The sequence below is a fragment of the Pseudophryne corroboree genome, chromosome 11 (genome assembly GCF_028390025.1).
Source record: "Pseudophryne corroboree isolate aPseCor3 chromosome 11, aPseCor3.hap2, whole genome shotgun sequence".
NCBI lineage: Eukaryota > Metazoa > Chordata > Amphibia > Anura > Myobatrachidae > Pseudophryne > Pseudophryne corroboree.
In genome coordinates this window covers 69,230,473-69,249,872 of record NC_086454.1, presented here as the reverse complement: position 1 = coordinate 69,249,872, position 19,400 = coordinate 69,230,473, and the positions used below count along the sequence as shown (strand labels likewise).

The 19,400-nt window shown below is 30.1% G+C and overlaps 20 non-coding genes across 20 annotated transcripts; all 20 read right to left on the bottom strand.

Moving 5' to 3' along the window:
* Positions 1 to 472: 472 nt before the first annotated feature.
* Positions 473 to 546, bottom strand: TRNAT-AGU (transfer RNA threonine (anticodon AGU)). The gene has a single exon. It is a non-coding gene; the product is annotated as a tRNA-Thr (tRNA).
* An 842-nt stretch (positions 547 to 1,388) lies between these two features.
* TRNAT-AGU (transfer RNA threonine (anticodon AGU)) lies at positions 1,389 to 1,462 on the bottom strand. Its single transcript has one exon. It is a non-coding gene; the product is annotated as a tRNA-Thr (tRNA).
* An 827-nt stretch (positions 1,463 to 2,289) lies between these two features.
* On the bottom strand, positions 2,290 to 2,363 carry TRNAT-AGU (transfer RNA threonine (anticodon AGU)). The gene has a single exon. It is a non-coding gene; the product is annotated as a tRNA-Thr (tRNA).
* Positions 2,364 to 3,204: 841 nt separating this feature from the next.
* Positions 3,205 to 3,278, bottom strand: TRNAT-AGU (transfer RNA threonine (anticodon AGU)). The gene has a single exon. It is a non-coding gene; the product is annotated as a tRNA-Thr (tRNA).
* Positions 3,279 to 4,105: 827 nt separating this feature from the next.
* Positions 4,106 to 4,179, bottom strand: TRNAT-AGU (transfer RNA threonine (anticodon AGU)). The gene has a single exon. It is a non-coding gene; the product is annotated as a tRNA-Thr (tRNA).
* An 842-nt stretch (positions 4,180 to 5,021) lies between these two features.
* TRNAT-AGU (transfer RNA threonine (anticodon AGU)) lies at positions 5,022 to 5,095 on the bottom strand. The gene has a single exon. It is a non-coding gene; the product is annotated as a tRNA-Thr (tRNA).
* Positions 5,096 to 6,837: 1,742 nt separating this feature from the next.
* Positions 6,838 to 6,911, bottom strand: TRNAT-AGU (transfer RNA threonine (anticodon AGU)). Its single transcript has one exon. It is a non-coding gene; the product is annotated as a tRNA-Thr (tRNA).
* An 828-nt stretch (positions 6,912 to 7,739) lies between these two features.
* TRNAT-AGU (transfer RNA threonine (anticodon AGU)) lies at positions 7,740 to 7,813 on the bottom strand. The gene has a single exon. It is a non-coding gene; the product is annotated as a tRNA-Thr (tRNA).
* Positions 7,814 to 8,653: 840 nt separating this feature from the next.
* TRNAT-AGU (transfer RNA threonine (anticodon AGU)) lies at positions 8,654 to 8,727 on the bottom strand. Its single transcript has one exon. It is a non-coding gene; the product is annotated as a tRNA-Thr (tRNA).
* Positions 8,728 to 9,554: 827 nt separating this feature from the next.
* TRNAT-AGU (transfer RNA threonine (anticodon AGU)) lies at positions 9,555 to 9,628 on the bottom strand. Its single transcript has one exon. It is a non-coding gene; the product is annotated as a tRNA-Thr (tRNA).
* Positions 9,629 to 10,470: 842 nt separating this feature from the next.
* TRNAT-AGU (transfer RNA threonine (anticodon AGU)) lies at positions 10,471 to 10,544 on the bottom strand. The gene has a single exon. It is a non-coding gene; the product is annotated as a tRNA-Thr (tRNA).
* Positions 10,545 to 11,372: 828 nt separating this feature from the next.
* Positions 11,373 to 11,446, bottom strand: TRNAT-AGU (transfer RNA threonine (anticodon AGU)). Its single transcript has one exon. It is a non-coding gene; the product is annotated as a tRNA-Thr (tRNA).
* Positions 11,447 to 12,288: 842 nt separating this feature from the next.
* Positions 12,289 to 12,362, bottom strand: TRNAT-AGU (transfer RNA threonine (anticodon AGU)). The gene has a single exon. It is a non-coding gene; the product is annotated as a tRNA-Thr (tRNA).
* Positions 12,363 to 13,190: 828 nt separating this feature from the next.
* Positions 13,191 to 13,264, bottom strand: TRNAI-AAU (transfer RNA isoleucine (anticodon AAU)). Its single transcript has one exon. It is a non-coding gene; the product is annotated as a tRNA-Ile (tRNA).
* Positions 13,265 to 14,104: 840 nt separating this feature from the next.
* TRNAT-AGU (transfer RNA threonine (anticodon AGU)) lies at positions 14,105 to 14,178 on the bottom strand. The gene has a single exon. It is a non-coding gene; the product is annotated as a tRNA-Thr (tRNA).
* Positions 14,179 to 15,006: 828 nt separating this feature from the next.
* Positions 15,007 to 15,080, bottom strand: TRNAT-AGU (transfer RNA threonine (anticodon AGU)). The gene has a single exon. It is a non-coding gene; the product is annotated as a tRNA-Thr (tRNA).
* An 840-nt stretch (positions 15,081 to 15,920) lies between these two features.
* On the bottom strand, positions 15,921 to 15,994 carry TRNAT-AGU (transfer RNA threonine (anticodon AGU)). The gene has a single exon. It is a non-coding gene; the product is annotated as a tRNA-Thr (tRNA).
* An 828-nt stretch (positions 15,995 to 16,822) lies between these two features.
* TRNAT-AGU (transfer RNA threonine (anticodon AGU)) lies at positions 16,823 to 16,896 on the bottom strand. The gene has a single exon. It is a non-coding gene; the product is annotated as a tRNA-Thr (tRNA).
* An 840-nt stretch (positions 16,897 to 17,736) lies between these two features.
* Positions 17,737 to 17,810, bottom strand: TRNAT-AGU (transfer RNA threonine (anticodon AGU)). The gene has a single exon. It is a non-coding gene; the product is annotated as a tRNA-Thr (tRNA).
* Positions 17,811 to 18,637: 827 nt separating this feature from the next.
* TRNAT-AGU (transfer RNA threonine (anticodon AGU)) lies at positions 18,638 to 18,711 on the bottom strand. The gene has a single exon. It is a non-coding gene; the product is annotated as a tRNA-Thr (tRNA).
* Between the last annotated feature and the right edge of the window lie 689 nt (positions 18,712 to 19,400).

Below are 19,400 nucleotides of genomic sequence, written 5' to 3'. Positions count from 1 at the left end.
TATCTGGAAGCTTGCTCGATAAATGGAAAGATTTATTTCTGGAATTGCTTTCCTAACACAATATTGTTTATGTTAAGTAACAAATAATCCATTATTTTCTATTGCTCCCTAAACTCTGATGACTAAATTGTCTATCAATTTATCTTGAGAAACTCACATTGTTACTGACTTTTGTTTAAACATTTCCTCTGACTGGACACCATATTGTTCCTGGAGATTGCTCAGACATGATGATTGGCAATTTCTGGAATTCTTTTCTAGTTACCTTGGCACCAATTTACTTCTACAAAATAACTGATATTAAAAAAGGGGAATATTGCATTTTTTTGTGTTTTCTGATTTGGACTATATCTAGAAATGTGGTACATATTACTGAACATATGAGAAAGGGTAAAGGCTGCTGAAGCATTCACATGTCTTTTTGTGATGAATTATCAACAAACTATGTTCTGAGTTGATGAAAATAAATGAAAGGCGCTGCTGAGATTTGAACTCAGGATCTCCTGTTTACTAGACAGGCGCTTTAACCAACTAAGCCACAGCACCACTTTATGCCCTGGAGCTTCACAAAGAAAAATGATATATCTAAGATATGCTATTTGGTAACAATTTTTGATATTCTTATAACTATTGCTTTATCAATTTTTCAAACCGGTGGAAATTTAGAGTATAAATAGAAAGTTGTGTTCTCTCTTTTCATTCATGATTTACAGCACCTTCATTCTTAAAATATCTTGTCAAAGTAATTTTCTAATTTTTTTTTTAGCACTTTTATTGATTTCTCTGTAAGTAATGCTACATGGGAATAAATGTCAATTAATTTTTGATATTCAGAAAACAAAAACATGTAGTAAAATTAAGAACTCTGTTTTAAAAAGTCAGAATTATGGTTAGCATTCTTTATTGATGCTTTTTCAAGAGAAGTTTAGCTTTTCATCAAGAAGTATTTTCCTAACACAATTTTAAGGATGTTATGGAAATAAATATGGGTTAAATGTCAATGATTCTCTAGCTATGATGACTAAACTGACTCTCAAATTACTGTACCTTGGGAAACTTACTTTTTTACAGACATTTTAACACTTTCTGTGTTATTCTCTTTTTAATGTACTCTAAATTAATTTTGCAGTTTACCCAATATGATGAAGGCTATTTTGTAAAAATTAATCTATTTACCTTAACATAGGCATATTTCTACAAATTAACTTATGTTGAAATAGGGTGAAGTTTTGTTGTTTGTCGTCTTCTGACATGGATGGCATCTTTAAACTTTTTTACATTGGTGACCAAATGTGCCAAAGTGAAAGCAGATAAAGGTTTTACACATCTTATTTTGTTATCCATCAACAAAAAACTACATACTGGTGTGATAAAAAGGTATCAAGCAAAGGTACTGCTGAGATATGAACTCAGGATCTCCTGTTTACTGGACAGGCACTTTAACCAACTAAGCCACAGCACCACTTGCATTGCCTTACATATAATGACAAATTATATGTCTAAAGTATAATATTTTTTATTATTTTTATATATTTTTTGAAACTAGTATTTTATTAATTCTTTAAACAGTTGGAAACTTACAGTAAGTTATATAATGCTTTTTTCTCCTTTATTTTGTATATACAGGCCCTACATTCTTATAATGTTTGTTCAAGTCACTTGTTAATATGCTTTATTGTAATAGATATTATGGCGTTCTTATTAATGTAGTCATCCCTGGGAAATTAAAGTCAGTCTATTGTTGGTACTCATACAGTTAAAAAGTAATCGTGAAATGAAAACATGAGATCTCAATGATAGAATTATTGTTAACATTTTATCTGGAAGCTTGCTCGATAAATGGAAAGATTTATTTCTGGAATTGCTTTCCTAACACAATATTGTTTATGTTAAGTAACAAATAATCCATTATTTTCTATTGCTCCCTAAACTCTGATGACTAAATTGTCTATCAATTTATCTTGAGAAACTCACATTGTTACTGACTTTTGTTTAAACATTTCCTCTGACTGGACACCATATTGTTCCTGGAGATTGCTCAGACATGATAATTGGCAATTTCTGGAATTCTTTTCTAGTTACCTTGGCACCAATTTACTTCTACAAAATAACTGATATTAAAAAAGGGGAATATTGCATTTTTTTGTGTTTTCTGATTTGGACTGTATCTAGAAATGTGGTACATATTACTGAACATGTGAGAAAGGGTAAAGGCTGCTGAAGCATTCACATGTCTTTTTGTGATGAATTATCAACAAACTATGTTCTGAGTTGATGAAAATAAATGAAAGGCGCTGCTGAGATTTGAACTCAGGATCTCCTGTTTACTAGACAGGCGCTTTAACAAACTAAGCCACAGCACCACATGATGCCCTGGAGCTTCACAAAGAAAAATGATATATCTAAGATATGCTATTTGGTAACAATTTTTGATATTCTTATAACTATTGCTTTATCAATTTTTCAAACCGGTGGAAATTTAGAGTATAAATAGAAAGTTGTGTTCTCTCTTTTCATTCATGATTTACAGCACCTTCATTCTTAAAATATCTTGTCAAAGTAATTTTCTAATTTTTTTTTAGCACTTTTATTGATTTCTCTGTAAGTAATGCTACATGGGAATAAATGTCAATTAATTTTTGATATTCAGAAAACAAAAACATGTAGTAAAATTAAGAACTCTGTTTTAAAAAGTCTGAATTATGGTTAGCATTCTTTATTGATGCTTTTTCAAGAGAAGTTTAGCTTTTCATCAAGAAGTATTTTCCTAACACAATTTTAAGGATGTTATGGAAATAAATATGGGTTAAATGTCAATGATTCTCTAGCTATGATGACTAAACTGACTCTCAAATTACTGTACCTTGGGAAACTTACTTTTTTACAGACATTTTAACACTTTCTGTGTTATTCTCTTTTTAATGTACTCTAAATTAATTTTGCAGTTTACCCAATATGATGAAGGCTATTTTGTAAAAATTCATCTATTTACCTTAACATAGGCATATTTCTACAAATTAACTTATGTTGAAATAGGGTGAAGTTTTGTTGTTTGTCGTCTTCTGACATGGATGGCATCTTTAAACTTTTTTACATTGGTGACCAAATGTGCCAAAGTGAAAGCAGATAAAGGTTTTACACATCTTATTTTGTTATGCATCAACAAAAAACTACATACTGGTGTGATAAAAAGGTATCAAGCAAAGGTACTGCTGAGATATGAACTCAGGATCTCCTGTTTACTAGACAGGCACTTTAACCAACTAAGCCACAGCACCACTTGCACTGCCTTACATATAATGACAAATTATATGTCTAAAGTATAATATTTTTTATTATTTTTATATATTTTTTGAAACTAGTATTATATTAATTCTTTAAACAGTTGGAAACTTACAGTAAGTTATATAATGCTTTTTTCTCCTTTATTTTGTATATACAGGCCCTACATTCTTACAATGTTTGTTCAAGTCACTTGTTAATATGCTTTATTGTAATAGATATTATGGCATTCTTATTAATGTAGTCATCCCTGGGAAATTAAAGTCAGTCTATTGTTGGTACTCATACAGTTAAAAAGTAATCGTGAAATGAAAACATGAGATCTCAATGATAGAATTATTGTTAACATTTTATCTGGAAGCTTGCTCGATAAATGGAAAGATTTATTTCTGGAATTGCTTTCCTAACACAATATTGTTTATGTTAAGTAACAAATAATCCATTATTTTCTATTGCTCCCTAAACTCTGATGACTAAATTGTCTATCAATTTATCTTGAGAAACTCACATTGTTACTGACTTTTGTTTAAACATTTCCTCTGACTGGACACCATATTGTTCCTGGAGATTGCTCAGACATGATGATTGGCAATTTCTGGAATTCTTTTCTAGTTACCTTGGCACCAATTTACTTCTACAAAATAACTGATATTAAAAAAGGGGAATATTGCATTTTTTTGTGTTTTCTGATTTGGACTATATCTAGAAATGTGGTACATATTACTGAACATATGAGAAAGGGTAAAGGCTGCTGAAGCATTCACATGTCTTTTTGTGATGAATTATCAACAAACTATGTTCTGAGTTGATGAAAATAAATGAAAGGCGCTGCTGAGATTTGAACTCAGGATCTCCTGTTTACTAGACAGGCGCTTTAACCAACTAAGCCACAGCACCACTTTATGCCCTGGAGCTTCACAAAGAAAAATGATATATCTAAGATATGCTATTTGGTAACAATTTTTGATATTCTTATAACTATTGCTTTATCAATTTTTCAAACCGGTGGAAATTTAGAGTATAAATAGAAAGTTGTGTTCTCTCTTTTCATTCATGATTTACAGCACCTTCATTCTTAAAATATCTTGTCAAAGTAATTTTCTAATTTTTTTTTTAGCACTTTTATTGATTTCTCTGTAAGTAATGCTACATGGGAATAAATGTCAATTAATTTTTGATATTCAGAAAACAAAAACATGTAGTAAAATTAAGAACTCTGTTTTAAAAAGTCAGAATTATGGTTAGCATTCTTTATTGATGCTTTTTCAAGAGAAGTTTAGCTTTTCATCAAGAAGTATTTTCCTAACACAATTTTAAGGATGTTATGGAAATAAATATGGGTTAAATGTCAATGATTCTCTAGCTATGATGACTAAACTGACTCTCAAATTACTGTACCTTGGGAAACTTACTTTTTTACAGACATTTTAACACTTTCTGTGTTATTCTCTTTTTAATGTACTCTAAATTAATTTTGCAGTTTACCCAATATGATGAAGGCTATTTTGTAAAAATTAATCTATTTACCTTAACATAGGCATATTTCTACAAATTAACTTATGTTGAAATAGGGTGAAGTTTTGTTGTTTGTCGTCTTCTGACATGGATGGCATCTTTAAACTTTTTTACATTGGTGACCAAATGTGCCAAAGTGAAAGCAGATAAAGGTTTTACACATCTTATTTTGTTATGCATCAACAAAAAACTACATACTGGTGTGATAAAAAGGTATCAAGCAAAGGTACTGCTGAGATATGAACTCGGGATCTCCTGTTTACTAGACAGGCACTTTAACCAACTAAGCCACAGCACCACTTGCACTGCTTTACATATAATGACAAATTATATGTCTAAAGTATAATATTTTTTATTATTTTTATATATTTTTTTGAAACTAGTATTTAATTAATTCTTTAAACAGTTGGAAACTTACAGTAAGTTATATAATGCTTTTTTCTCCTTTATTTTGTATATATAGGCCCTACATTCTTACAATGTTTGTTCAAGTCACTTGTTAATATGCTTTATTGTAATAGTTATTATGGCGTTCTTATTAATGTAGTCATCCCTGGGAAATTAAAGTCAGTCTATTGTTGGTACTCATACAGTTAAAAAGTAATCGTGAAATGAAAACATGAGATCTCAATGATAGAATTATTGTTAACATTTTATCTGGAAGCTTGCTCGATAAATGGAAAGATTTATTTCTGGAATTGCTTTCCTAACACAATATTGTTTATGTTAAGTAACAAATAATCCATTATTTTCTATTGCTCCCTAAACTCTGATGACTAAATTGTCTATCAATTTATCTTGAGAAACTCACATTGTTACTGACTTTTGTTTAAACATTTCCTCTGACTGGACACCATATTGTTCCTGTAGATTGCTCAGACATGATGATTGGCAATTTCTGGAATTCTTTTCTAGTTACCTTGGCATCAATTTACTTCTACAAAATAACTGATATTAAAAAAGGGGAATATTGCATTTTTTTGTGTTTTCTGATTTGGACTGTATCTACAAATGTGGTACATATTACTGAACATGTGAGAAAGGGTAAAGGCTGCTGAAGCATTCACATGTCTTTTTGTGATGAATTATCAACAAACTATGTTCTGAGTTGATGAAAATAAATGAAAAGACCTGCTGAGATTTGAACTCAGGATCTCCTGTTAACTAGACAAGCGCTTTAACCAACTAAGCCACAGCACCACATGATGCCCTGGAGCTTCACAAAGAAAAATGATATATCTAAGATATGCTATTTGGTAACAATTTTTGATATTCTTATAACTATTGCTTTATCAATTTTTCAAACCGGTGGAAATTTAGAGTATAAATAGAAAGTTGTGTTCTCTCTTTTCATTCATGATTTACAGCACCTTCATTCTTAAAATATCTTGTCAAAGTAATTTTCTAATTTTTTTTAGCACTTTTATTGATTTCTCTGTAAGTAATGCTACATGGGAATAAATGTCAATTAATTTTTGATATTCAGAAAACAAAAACATGTAGTAAAATTAAGAACTCTGTTTTAAAAAGTCAGAATTATGGTTAGCATTCTTTATTGATGCTTTTTCAAGAGAAGTTTAGCTTTTCATCAAGAAGTATTTTCCTAACACAATTTTAAGGATGTTATGGAATTAAATATGGGTTAAATGTCAATGATTCTCTAGCTATGATGACTAAACTGACTCTCAAATTACTGTACCTTGGGAAACTTACTTTTTTACAGACATTTTAACACTTTCTGTGTTATTCTCTTTTTAATGTACTCTAAATTAATTTTGCAGTTTACCCAATATGATGAAGGCTATTTTGTAAAAATTAATCTATTTACCTTAACATAGGCATATTTCTACAAATTAACTATTGTTGAAATAGGGTGAAGTTTTGTTGTTTGTCGTCTTCTGACATGGATGGCATCTTTAAACTTTTTTACATTGGTGACCAAATGTGCCAAAGTGAAAGCAGATAAAGGTTTTACACATCTTATTTTGTTATGCATCAACAAAAAACTACATACTGGTGTGATAAAAAGGTATCAAGCAAAGGTACTGCTGAGATATGAACTCAGGATCTCCTGTTTACTAGACAGGCACTTTAACCAACTAAGCCACAGCACCACTTGCACTGCCTTACATATAATGACAAATTATATGTCTAAAGTATAATATTTTTTATTATTTTTATATATTTTTTTGAAACTAGTATTTGATTAATTCTTTAAACAGTTGGAAACTTACAGTAAGTTATATAATGCTTTTTTTCTCCTTTATTTTGTATATACAGGCCCTACATTCTTACAATGTTTGTTCAAGTCATTAGTTAATATGCTTTATTGTAATAGATATTATGGTGTTCTTATTAATGAAGTCATCCCTGGGAAGTTAAAGTCAGTCTATTGTTGGTACTCATACAGTTAAAAAGTAATCGTGAAATGAAAACATGAGATCTCAATGATAGAATTATTGTTAACATTTTATCTGGAAGCTTGCTCAATAAATGGAAAGATTTATTTCTGGAATTGCTTTACTAACACAATATTGTTTATGTTAAGTAACAAATAATCCATTATTTTCTATTGCTCCCTAAACTCTGATGACTAGATTGTCTATCAATTTATCTTGAGAAACTCACATTGTTACTGACTTTTGTTTAAACATTTCCTCTGACTGGACACCATATTGTTCCTGGAGATTGCTCAGACATGATGATTGGCAATTTCTGGAATTCTTTTCTGGTTACCTTGGCATCAATTTACTTCTACAAAATAACTGATATTAAAAAAGGGGAATATTGCATTTTTTTGTGTTTTCTGATTTGGACTGTATCTAGAATGTGGTACATATTACTGAACATGTGAGAAAGGGTAAAGGCTGCTGAAGCATTCACATGTCTTTTTGTGATGAATTATCAACAAACTATGTTCTGAGTTGATGAAAATAAATGAAAGGCGCTGCTGAGATTTGAACTCAGGATCTCCTGTTTACTAGACAGGCGCTTTAACCAACTAAGCCACAGCACCACATGATGCCCTGGAGCTTCACAAAGAAAAATGATATATCTAAGATATGCTATTTGGTAACAATTTTTGATATTCTTATAACTATTGCTTTATCAATTTTTCAAACCGGTGGAAATTTAGAGTATAAATAGAAAGTTGTGTTCTCTCTTTTCATTCATGATTTACAGCACCTTCATTCTTAAAATATCTTGTCAAAGTAATTTTCTCATTTTTTTTAGCACTTTTATTGATTTCTCTGTAAGTAATGCTACATGGGAATAAATGTCAATTAATTTTTGATATTCAGAAAACAAAAACATGTAGTAAAATTAAGAACTCTGTTTTAAAAAGTCAGAATTATGGTAAGCATTCTTTATTGATGCTTTTTCAAGAGAAGTTTAGCTTTTCATCAAGAAGTATTTTCCTAACACAATTTTAAGGATGTTATGGAAATAAATATGGGTTAAATGTCAATGATTCTCTAGCTATGATGACTAAACTGACTCTCAAATTACTGTACCTTGGGAAACTTACTTTTTTACAGACATTTTAACACTTTCTGTGTTATTCTCTTTTTAATGTACTCTAAATTAATTTTGCAGTTTACCCAATATGATGAAGGCTATTTTGTAAAAATTCATCTATTTACCTTAACATAGGCATATTTCTACAAATTAACTTATGTTGAAATAGGGTGAAGTTTTGTTGTTTGTCGTCTTCTGACATGGATGGCATCTTTAAACTTTTTTACATTGGTGACCAAATGTGCCAAAGTGAAAGCAGATAAAGGTTTTACACATCTTATTTTGTTATGCATCAACAAAAAACTACATACTGGTGTGATAAAAAGGTATCAAGCAAAGGTACTGCTGAGATATGAACTCAGGATCTCCTGTTTACTAGACAGGCACTTTAACCAACTAAGCCACAGCACCACTTGCATTGCCTTACATATAATGACAAATTATATGTCTAAAGTATAATATTTTTTATTATTTTTATATATTTTTTGAAACTAGTATTTTATTAATTCTTTAAACAGTTGGAAACTTACAGTAAGTTATATAATGCTTTTTTCTCCTTTATTTTGTATATACAGGCCCTACATTCTTACAATGTTTGTTCAAGTCACTTGTTAATATGCTTTATTGTAATAGATATTATGGCATTCTTATTAATGTAGTCATCCCTGGGAAATTAAAGTCAGTCTATTGTTGGTACTCATACAGTTAAAAAGTAATCGTGAAATGAAAACATGAGATCTCAATGATAGAATTATTGTTAACATTTTATCTGGAAGCTTGCTCGATAAATGGAAAGATTTATTTCTGGAATTGCTTTCCTAACACAATATTGTTTATGTTAAGTAACAAATAATCCATTATTTTCTATTGCTCCCTAAACTCTGATGACTAAATTGTCTATCAATTTATCTTGAGAAACTCACATTGTTACTGACTTTTGTTTAAACATTTCCTCTGACTGGACACCATATTGTTCCTGGAGATTGCTCAGACATGATGATTGGCAATTTCTGGAATTCTTTTCTAGTTACCTTGGCACCAATTTACTTCTACAAAATAACTGATATTAAAAAAGGGGAATATTGCATTTTTTTGTGTTTTCTGATTTGGACTATATCTAGAAATGTGGTAAATATTACTGAACATATGAGAAAGGGTAAAGGCTGCTGAAGCATTCACATGTCTTTTTGTGATGAATTATCAACAAACTATGTTCTGAGTTGATGAAAATAAATGAAAGGCGCTGCTGAGATTTGAACTCAGGATCTCCTGTTTACTAGACAGGCGCTTTAACCAACTAAGCCACAGCACCACTTTATGCCCTGGAGCTTCACAAAGAAAAATGATATATCTAAGATATGCTATTTGGTAACAATTTTTGATATTCTTATAACTATTGCTTTATCAATTTTTCAAACCGGTGGAAATTTAGAGTATAAATAGAAAGTTGTGTTCTCTCTTTTCATTCATGATTTACAGCACCTTCATTCTTAAAATATCTTGTCAAAGTAATTTTCTAATTTTTTTTTTAGCACTTTTATTGATTTCTCTGTAAGTAATGCTACATGGGAATAAATGTCAATTAATTTTTGATATTCAGAAAACAAAAACATGTAGTAAAATTAAGAACTCTGTTTTAAAAAGTCAGAATTATGGTTAGCATTCTTTATTGATGCTTTTTCAAGAGAAGTTTAGCTTTTCATCAAGAAGTATTTTCCTAACACAATTTTAAGGATGTTATGGAAATAAATATGGGTTAAATGTCAATGATTCTCTAGCTATGATGACTAAACTGACTCTCAAATTACTGTACCTTGGGAAACTTACTTTTTTACAGACATTTTAACACTTTCTGTGTTATTCTCTTTTTAATGTACTCTAAATTAATTTTGCCGTTTACCCAATATGATGAAGGCTATTTTGTAAAAATTAATCTATTTACCTTAACATAGGCATATTTCTACAAATTAACTTATGTTGAAATAGGGTGAAGTTTTGTTGTTTGTCGTCTTCTGACATGGATGGCATCTTTAAACTTTTTTACATTGGTGACCAAATGTGCCAAAGTGAAAGCAGATAAAGGTTTTACACATCTTATTTTGTTATGCATCAACAAAAAACTACATACTGGTGTGATAAAAAGGTATCAAGCAAAGGTACTGCTGAGATATGAACTCAGGATCTCCTGTTTACTAGACAGGCACTTTAACCAACTAAGCCACAGCACCACTTGCACTGCTTTACATATAATGACAAATTATATGTCTAAAGTATAATATTTTTTATTATTTTAATATATTTTTTTGAAACTAGTATTTAATTAATTCTTTAAACAGTTGGAAACTTACAGTAAGTTATATAATGCTTTTTTCTCCTTTATTTTGTATATATAGGCCCTACATTCTTACAATGTTTGTTCAAGTCACTTGTTAATATGCTTTATTGTAATAGATATTATGGCGTTCTTATTAATGTAGTCATCCCTGGGAAATTAAAGTCAGTCTATTGTTGGTACTCATACAGTTAAAAAGTAATCGTGAAATGAAAACATGAGATCTCAATGATAGAATTATTGTTAACATTTTATCTGGAAGCTTGCTCAATAAATGGAAAGATTTATTTCTGGAATTGCTTTCCTAACACAATATTGTTTATGTTAAGTAACAAATAATCCATTATTTTCTATTGCTCCCTAAACTCTGATGACTAAATTGTCTATCAATTTATCTTGAGAAACTCACATTGTTACTGACTTTTGTTTAAACATTTCCTCTGACTGGACACCATATTGTTCCTGGAGATTGCTCAGACATGATGATTGGCAATTTCTGGAATTCTTTTCTAGTTACCTTGGCACCAATTTACTTCTACAAAATAACTGATATTAAAAAAGGGGAATATTGCATTTTTTTGTGTTTTCTGATTTGGACTATATCTAGAAATGTGGTAAATATTACTGAACATATGAGAAAGGGTAAAGGCTGCTGAAGCATTCACATGTCTTTTTGTGATGAATTATCAACAAACTATGTTCTGAGTTGATGAAAATAAATGAAAGGCGCTGCTGAGATTTGAACTCAGGATCTCCTGTTTACTAGACAGGCGCTTTAACCAACTAAGCCACAGCACCACTTTATGCCCTGGAGCTTCACAAAGAAAAATGATATATCTAAGATATGCTATTTGGTAACAATTTTTGATATTCTTATAACTATTGCTTTATCAATTTTTCAAACCGGTGGAAATTTAGAGTATAAATAGAAAGTTGTGTTCTCTCTTTTCATTCATGATTTACAGCACCTTCATTCTTAAAATATCTTGTCAAAGTAATTTTCTAATTTTTTTTTTAGCACTTTTATTGATTTCTCTGTAAGTAATGCTACATGGGAATAAATGTCAATTAATTTTTGATATTCAGAAAACAAAAACATGTAGTAAAATTAAGAACTCTGTTTTAAAAAGTCAGAATTATGGTTAGCATTCTTTATTGATGCTTTTTCAAGAGAAGTTTAGCTTTTCATCAAGAAGTATTTTCCTAACACAATTTTAAGGATGTTATGGAAATAAATATGGGTTAAATGTCAATGATTCTCTAGCTATGATGACTAAACTGACTCTCAAATTACTGTACCTTGGGAAACTTACTTTTTTACAGACATTTTAACACTTTCTGTGTTATTCTCTTTTTAATGTACTCTAAATTAATTTTGCCGTTTACCCAATATGATGAAGGCTATTTTGTAAAAATTAATCTATTTACCTTAACATAGGCATATTTCTACAAATTAACTTATGTTGAAATAGGGTGAAGTTTTGTTGTTTGTCGTCTTCTGACATGGATGGCATCTTTAAACTTTTTTACATTGGTGACCAAATGTGCCAAAGTGAAAGCAGATAAAGGTTTTACACATCTTATTTTGTTATGCATCAACAAAAAACTACATACTGGTGTGATAAAAAGGTATCAAGCAAAGGTACTGCTGAGATATGAACTCAGGATCTCCTGTTTACTAGACAGGCACTTTAACCAACTAAGCCACAGCACCACTTGCACTGCTTTACATATAATGACAAATTATATGTCTAAAGTATAATATTTTTTATTGTTTTTATATATTTTTTTGAAACTAGTATTTAATTAATTCTTTAAACAGTTGGAAACTTACAGTAAGTTATATAATGCTTTTTTCTCCTTTATTTTGTATATATAGGCCCTACATTCTTACAATGTTTGTTCAAGTCACTTGTTAATATGCTTTATTGTAATAGATATTATGGCGTTCTTATTAATGTAGTCATCCCTGGGAAATTAAAGTCAGTCTATTGTTGGTACTCATACAGTTAAAAAGTAATCGTGAAATGAAAACATGAGATCTCAATGATAGAATTATTGTTAACATTTTATCTGGAAGCTTGCTCAATAAATGGAAAGATTTATTTCTGGAATTGCTTTCCTAACACAATATTGTTTATGTTAAGTAACAAATAATCCATTATTTTCTATTGCTCCCTAAACTCTGATGACTAAATTGTCTATCAATTTATCTTGAGAAACTCACATTGTTACTGACTTTTGTTTAAACATTTCCTCTGACTGGACACCATATTGTTCCTGGAGATTGCTCAGACATGATGATTGGCAATTTCTGGAATTCTTTTCTAGTTACCTTGGCATCAATTTACTTCTACAAAATAACTGATATTAAAAAAGGGGAATATTGCATTTTTTTGTGTTTTCTGATTTGGACTGTATCTAGAAATGTGGTACATATTACTGAACATGTGAGAAAGGGTAAAGGCTGCTGAAGCATTCACATGTCTTTTTGTGATGAATTATCAACAAACTATGTTCTGAGTTGATGAAAATAAATGAAAGGTGCTGCTGAGATTTGAACTCAGGATCTCCTGTTTATTAGACAGGCGCTTTAACCAACTAAGCCACAGCCCCACATGATGCCCTGGAGCTTCACAAAGAAAAATGATATATCTAAGATATGCTATTTGGTAACAATTTTTGATATTCTTATAACTATTGCTTTATCAATTTTTCAAACCGGTGGAAATTTAGAGTATAAATAGAAAGTTGTGTTCTCTCTTTTCATTCATGATTTACAGCACCTTCATTCTTAAAATATCTTGTCAAAGTAATTTTCTAAATTTTTTTAGCACTTTTATTGATTTCTCTGTAAGTAATGCTACATGGGAATAAATGTCAATTAATTTTTGATATTCAGAAAACAAAAACATGTAGTAAAATTAAGAACTCTGTTTTAAAAAGTCAGAATTATGGTAAGCATTCTTTATTGATGCTTTTTCAAGAGAAGTTTAGCTTTTCATCAAGAAGTATTTTCCTAACACAATTTTAAGGATGTTATGGAAATAAATATGGGTTAAATGTCAATGATTCTCTAGCTATGATGACTAAACTGACTCTCAAATTACTGTACCTTGGGAAACTTACTTTTTTACAGACATTTTAACACTTTCTGTGTTATTCTCTTTTTAATGTACTCTAAATTAATTTTGCAGTTTACCCAATATGATGAAGGCTATTTTGTAAAAATTCATCTATTTACCTTAACATAGGCATATTTCTACAAATTAACTTATGTTGAAATAGGGTGAAGTTTTGTTGTTTGTCGTCTTCTGACATGGATGGCATCTTTAAACTTTTTTACATTGGTGACCAAATGTGCCAAAGTGAAAGCAGATAAAGGTTTTACACATCTTATTTTGTTATGCATCAACAAAAAACTACATACTGGTGTGATAAAAAGGTATCAAGCAAAGGTACTGCTGAGATATGAACTCAGGATCTCCTGTTTACTAGACAGGCACTTTAACCAACTAAGCCACAGCACCACTTGCACTGCCTTACATATAATGACAAATTATATGTCTAAAGTATAATATTTTTTATTATTTTTATATATTTTTTTGAAACTAGTATTTTATTAATTCTTTAAACAGTTGGAAACTTACAGTAAGTTATATAATGCTTTTTTCTCCTTTATTTTGTATATACAGGCCCTACATTCTTACAATGTTTGTTCAAGTCACTTGTTAATATGCTTTATTGTAATAGATATTATGGCGTTCTTATTAATGTAGTCATCCCTGGGAAATTAAAGTCAGTCTATTGTTGGTACTCATACAGTTAAAAAGTAATCGTGAAATGAAAACATGAGATCTCAATGATAGAATTATTGTTAACATTTTATCTGGAAGCTTGCTCGATAAATGGAAAGATTTATTTCTGGAATTGCTTTCCTAACACAATATTGTTTATGTTAAGTAGCAAATAATCCATTATTTTCTATTGCTCCCTAAACTCTGATGACTAAATTGTCTATCAATTTATCTTGAGAAACTCACATTGTTACTGACTTTTGTTTAAACATTTCCTCTGACTGGACACCATATTGTTCCTGGAGATTGCTCAGACATGATGATTGGCAATTTCTGGAATTCTTTTCTAGTTACCTTGGCATCAATTTACTTCTACAAAATAACTGATATTAAAAAAGGGGAATATTGCATTTTTTTGTGTTTTCTAATTTGGACTGTATCTAGAAATGTGGTACATATTACTAAACATGTGAGAAAGGGTAAAGGCTGCTGAAGCATTCACATGTCTTTTTGTGATGAATTATCAACAAACTATGTTCTGAGTTGATGAAAAGAAATGAAAGGCACTGCTGAGATTTGAACTCAGGATCTCCTGTTTACTAGACAGGCGCTTTAACCAACTAAGCCACAGCACCACATGATGCCCTGGAGCTTCACAAAGAAAAATGATATATCTAAGATATGCTATTTGGTAACAATTTTTGATATTCTTATAACTATTGCTTTATCAATTTTTCAAACCGGTGGAAATTTAGAGTATAAATAGAAAGTTGGGTTCTCTCTTTTCATTCATGATTTACAGCACCTTCATTCTTAAAATATCTTGTCAAAGTAATTTTCTAATTTTTTTTAGCACTTTTATTGATTTCTCTGTAAGTAATGCTACATGGGAATAAATGTCAATTAATTTTTGATATTCAGAAAACAAAAACATGTAGTAAAATTAAGAACTCTGTTTTAAAAAGTCAGAATTATGGTTAGCATTCTTTATTGATGCTTTTTCAAGAGAAGTTTAGCTTTTCATCAAGAAGTATTTTCCTAACACAATTTTAAGGATGTTATGGAAATAAATATGGGTTAAATGTCAATGATTCTCTAGCTATGATGACTAAACTGACTCTCAAATTACTGTACCTTGGGAAACTTACTTTTTTACAGACATTTTAACACTTTCTGTGTTATTCTCTTTTTAATGTACTCTAAATTAATTTTGCAGTTTACCCAATATGATGAAGGCTATTTTGTAAAAATTCATCTATTTACCTTAACATAGGCATATTTCTACAAATTAACTTATGTTGAAATAGGGTGAAGTTTTGTTGTTTGTCGTCTTCTGACATGGATGGCATCTTTAAACTTTTTTACATTGGTGACCAAATGTGCCAAAGTGAAAGCAGATAAAGGTTTTACACATCTTATTTTGTTATGCATCAACAAAAAACTACATACTGGTGTGATAAAAAGGTATCAAGCAAAGGTACTGCTGAGATATGAACTCAGGATCTCCTGTTTACTAGACAGGCACTTTAACCAACTAAGCCACAGCACCACTTGCACTGCCTTACATATAATGACAAATTATATGTCTAAAGTATAATATTTTTTATTATTTTTATATATTTTTTTGAAACTAGTATTTTATTAATTCTTTAAACAGTTGGAAACTTACAGTAAGCTATATAATGCTTTTTTCTCCTTTATTTTGTATATACAGGCCCTACATTCTTACAATGTTTGTTCAAGTCACTTGTTAATATGCTTTATTGTAATAGATATTATGGCGTTCTTATTAATGTAGTCATCCCTGGGAAATTAAAGTCAGTCTATTGTTGGTACTCATACAGTTAAAAAGTAATCGTGAAATGAAAACATGAGATCTCAATGATAGAATTATTGTTAACATTTTATCTGGAAGCTTGCTCGATAAATGGAAAGATTTATTTCTGGAATTGCTTTCCTAACACAATATTGTTTATGTTAAGTAGCAAATAATCCATTATTTTCTATTGCTCCCTAAACTCTGATGACTAAATTGTCTATCAATTTATCTTGAGAAACTCACATTGTTACTGACTTTTGTTTAAACATTTCCTCTGACTGGACACCATATTGTTCCTGGAGATTGCTCAGACATGATGATTGGCAATTTCTGGAATTCTTTTCTAGTTACCTTGGCATCAATTTACTTCTACAAAATAACTGATATTAAAAAAGGGGAATATTGCATTTTTTTGTGTTTTCTAATTTGGACTGTATCTAGAAATGTGGTACATATTACTAAACATGTGAGAAAGGGTAAAGGCTGCTGAAGCATTCACATGTCTTTTTGTGATGAATTATCAACAAACTATGTTCTGAGTTGATGAAAAGAAATGAAAGGCACTGCTGAGATTTGAACTCAGGATCTCCTGTTTACTAGACAGGCGCTTTAACCAACTAAGCCACAGCACCACATGATGCCCTGGAGCTTCACAAAGAAAAATGATATATCTAAGATATGCTATTTGGTAACAATTTTTGATATTCTTATAACTATTGCTTTATCAATTTTTCAAACCGGTGGAAATTTAGAGTATAAATAGAAAGTTGGGTTCTCTCTTTTCATTCATGATTTACAGCACCTTCATTCTTAAAATATCTTGTCAAAGTAATTTTCTAATTTTTTTTAGCACTTTTATTGATTTCTCTGTAAGTAATGCTACATGGGAATAAATGTCAATTAATTTTTGATATTCAGAAAACAAAAACATGTAGTAAAATTAAGAACTCTGTTTTAAAAAGTCAGAATTATGGTTAGCATTCTTTATTGATGCTTTTTCAAGAGAAGTTTAGCTTTTCATCAAGAAGTATTTTCCTAACACAATTTTAAGGATGTTATGGAAATAAATATGGGTTAAATGTCAATGATTCTCTAGCTATGATGACTAAACTGACTCTCAAATTACTGTACCTTGGGAAACTTACTTTTTTACAGACATTTTAACACTTTCTGTGTTATTCTCTTTTTAATGTACTCTAAATTAATTTTGCAGTTTACCCAATATGATGAAGGCTATTTTGTAAAAATTCATCTATTTACCTTAACATAGGCATATTTCTACAAATTAACTTATGTTGAAATAGGGTGAAGTTTTGTTGTTTGTCGTCTTCTGACATGGATGGCATCTTTAAACTTTTTTACATTGGTGACCAAATGTGCCAAAGTGAAAGCAGATAAAGGTTTTACACATCTTATTTTGTTATGCATCAACAAAAAACTACATACTGGTGTGATAAAAAGGTATCAAGCAAAGGTACTGCTGAGATATGAACTCAGGATCTCCTGTTTACTAGACAGGCACTTTAACCAACTAAGCCACAGCACCACTTGCACTGCCTTACATATAATGACAAATTATATGTCTAAAGTATAATATTTTTTATTATTTTTATATATTTTTTTGAAACTAGTATTTTATTAATTCTTTAAACAGTTGGAAACTTACAGTAAGTTATATAATGCTTTTTTCTCCTTTATTTTGTAAATACAGGCCCTACATTCTTACAATGTTTGTTCAAGTCACTTGTTAATATGCTTTATTGTAATAGATATTATGGCGTTCTTATTAATGTAGTCATCCCTGGGAAATTAAAGTCAGTCTATTGTTTGTACTCATACAGTTAAAAAGTAATCGTGAAATGAAAACATGAGATCTCAATGATAGAATTATTGTTAACATTTTATCTGGAAGCTTGCTCAATAAATGGAAAGATTTATTTCTGGAATTGCTTTCCTAACACAATATTGTTTATGTTAAGTAACAAATAATCCATTATTTTCTATTGCTCCCTAAACTCTGATGACTAAATTGTCTATCAATTTATCTTGAGAAACTCACATTGTTACTGACTTTTGTTTAAACATTTCCTCTGACTGGACACCATATTGTTCCTGGAGATTGCTCAGACATGATGATTGGCAATTTCTGGAATTATTTTCTAGTTACCTTGGCATCAATTTACTTCTACAAAATAACTGATATTAAAAAAGGGGAATATTGCATTTTTTGTGTTTTCTGATTTGGACTGTATCTAGAAATGTGGTACATATTACTGAACATGTGAGAAAGGGTAAAGGCTGCTGAAGCATTCACATGTCTTTTTGTGATGAATTATCAACAAACTATGTTCTGAGTTGATGAAAATAAATGAAAGGCGCTGCTGAGATTTGAACTCAGGATCTCCTGTTTACTAGACAGGCGCTTTAACCAACTAAGCCACAGCACCACATGATGTCCTGGAGCTTCACAAAGAAAAATGATATATCTAAGATATGCTATTTGGTAACAATTTTTGATATTCTTATAACTATTGCTTTATCAATTTTTCAAACCGGTGGAAATTTAGAGTATAAATAGAAAGTTGTGTTCTCTCTTTTCATTCATGATTTACAGCACCTTCATTCTTAAAATATCTTGTCAAAGTAATTTTCTAATTTTTTTTTAGCACTTTTATTGATTTCTCTGTAAGTAATGCTACATGGGAATAAATGTCAATTAATTTTTTAATTCAGAAAACAAAAACATGTAGTAAAATTAAGAACTCTGTTTTAAAAAGTCTGAATTATGGTTAGCATTCTTTATTGATGCTTTTTCAAGAGAAGTTTAGCTTTTCATCAAGAAGTATTTTCCTAACACAATTTTAAGGATGTTATGGAAATAAATATGGGTTAAATGTCAATGATTCTCTAGCTATGATGACTAAACTGACTCTCAAATTACTGTACCTTGGGAAACTTACTTTTTTACAGACATTTTAACACTTTCTGTGTTATTCTCTTTTTAATGTACTCTAAATTAATTTTGCAGTTTACCCAATATGATGAAGGCTATTTTGTAAAAATTCATCTATTTACCTTAACATAGGCATATTTCTACAAATTAACTTATGTTGAAATAGGGTGAAGTTTTGTTGTT